Source organism: Echinops telfairi, unplaced genomic scaffold (assembly GCF_000313985.2).
Source record: "Echinops telfairi isolate 266 unplaced genomic scaffold, ASM31398v2 ScPeMD7_11;HRSCAF=52, whole genome shotgun sequence".
Lineage (NCBI taxonomy): Eukaryota > Metazoa > Chordata > Mammalia > Afrosoricida > Tenrecidae > Echinops > Echinops telfairi.
Window position 1 is genome coordinate 279,755 of NW_022103908.1, and position 2,545 is coordinate 282,299.

Sequence of the window (2,545 nt, forward strand, 5' to 3'; positions counted from 1 at the left end):
GGATTAGATTAGCAGTCCTTAAGGAGCAATTTTGCCCCACTTTTACCCCTGGATATTCTCAATGTTTGAAGATATGCATGGCGGTCAAATTGGGGGTGGAGGGTACTATAGGCATCTAGTGTGTAGATACCAGGGACCCTGCTAAATGCCCTACAGGCACTGGACAACCTCCCCGTAACAAACAATTATGCGGCCCAAAACGTCAACTGAACGGGGAGTCTGAACTAGAAGCAAGGATGATGGTTCAACTTCAGCTCCCATATTTTGGGCTCGTTGTCAGGAGAGATCAGTTCCTGGAGAAGAGTATCAAGCTTGCTAATGTTTAGGTGCAGTGAAAAAGGCCTTTAACAAAGTGGATTAACCAGTGGCTATAACAATGGGCTCAAACATAAGAACAATTGTGAGGATGGGGCAGTGTTTCCTTCTGGTGTACACAGGGTGGCTGAGCTGGGACCAACTCTAGGGCACCCAACTCTCCTCCTAACACTCCTACCTACTTGCTTTTCAATCTTTTCCTCACCTCTCCTCTCGGGGAACTCTGCCTCCTACTTTAGCAGCTGGTCCCTAACCCACATGGACTTCGAGAGGGCCAAGAGCTGTTCCATCTCTGACAGCTTACACTGGCTTTTCTCGCTTGCGCGTTCTATGCTGGTGGGCTCTGTTCAGCCGTCTAGGTCCTCAATCATGGCTGTGAGGTAAAGATCCTACCCTTAACTCAGAGTAAGGTGGCCTCTGTCCTTGGTTCCAGAGAAAGAACCTTGGAGCAATTCGGGAACCCAGACCAGAAAAGCGTGACCTGGGAAGCCAACACCAATTCGCCTCAGGAGAGAGAACAGGGGAGTGGCTGAGAATAGCTCTCTCATGGAGGTTCAGCGAGCTTCCTGGTGGATAAGAATATTGGCTCCTGGCAGCAGCTTATTATCCCAACATTAGAAACCCCTGCCCTTCCCCAGCCCCTGTGCATCTCTTTTTTGAAGTAGGGCCATTTAGAGAGATTTTTATTCAAGGGAGGAAAAAAACACTCTTAATAACTTGCCTATCTTAAAATCGTGTCTCTCAAGTTCTCTTCACTGAGGTAATTTCAAGCTATGGAATTTGGTTGGGCAAAGGAACTACATGGCAGAGATTACAGAGGTGAGAGAAAATATATGGAAGCTTATTTCAAAATGGCATATTTGGAGTGATTCACGGAGAGCACAAAAAATGCATCAAAGAACTTAAGTTACTGTTTCTGCTAAAATGAAAAGGAAAAAAAGGTAAATTTTTAGATAAGCAGACCGATGATCACTTTTTACAAGGAAATACACCATGAAACACAGTTTTGTGTCAAAAACTTACTATATTTTAAAGGCAAGGTTCAAATTAATTCATTGTAATTTACATTTTATAAAATATTTGTAGAAATAAAATTCATCGGAACAGCACGATAAGAGTATTTTAATTTATTGTATACAAACTAGGGGCACTATTAAAAAAGACTAAAAATTCTACTCTCTCAACAGGAGATAACAATAAATAGAAGAGAAACAGGTATTTTTACATAAAGAATGAACACAACTGAGACAACGTATGTGACCTGCAACTACAGGCATACTAGGTACATCGCTCTAAAGCTGACTTTTTAACAAGACAAAATCATTTTTCTCAAACTGTAGGCTAGAACTCATAGACGATGTCAGTATTGTTCTACGGTGACACAACACAATTTTATTGGTAGTATTTCTATGTAAAAAGAAGGCTGTTTAGTGTATATAATTGTCCAGTTTATGGGGATATGATTTATGAGTGAAGTTATAGGTCTTTATATCATGTGGAAGAAAGTATTAGTTATTTTAGGAATGCTAGCTACAGTAGAATGACCTTTACTGAATGGTGTATATTCCTTCCCTGGCTCCATTCTAGTACCAAGGGAAGCTCTACAAGGTAAGTTTTCAACATGTGAGAGAAGCAAGTTACAAACGAAACTCAGACCAGAGTGAAGGTGAAGCGATCCACCAGATATAGGACCTGACTTCCTTCCATCAACACCTTGTTTTAGAGATAGTGTACTGAGCCAGCTACTCTTCTTGGGGACCTCAGTTGCAAAGAAAAAAGGAAGAGGCCAAGAAGACAAAGAACCTAGTTCTCTAGCTTTAATGAAAGGTGAAGAACCACAGGCTGTCTAAGGGACACAAAACGCACAGTAGTTTGGGAACAAGGATTTGGAGAAAAAGCAGGCTCGTACATTTTAAATGTCTTACTATGTAATACATTACAATTATTGGGTTTCATGCTGATCAAGAACCATCAAGGAAAGAGCTCTGAGAGTATTCTATCTTTAAAAAGGAGGTTGTGTCCAAAATTTTAAAAACATGTCCATGAAAAACGATCAATTTTACTCTAGAACACTTCATTTTCTAATGATGCACTACTGTAGCTATATTTAACTGCAGTTACATTCAGTGATGCAAAGTGTCTGTGATTTTTGGCTTCTTGAAAGTGAAGAGTTAACATTAGGATACTTGATGCTCAAGGAACGTACACTACACCTTCAAAAAAAAAAAAG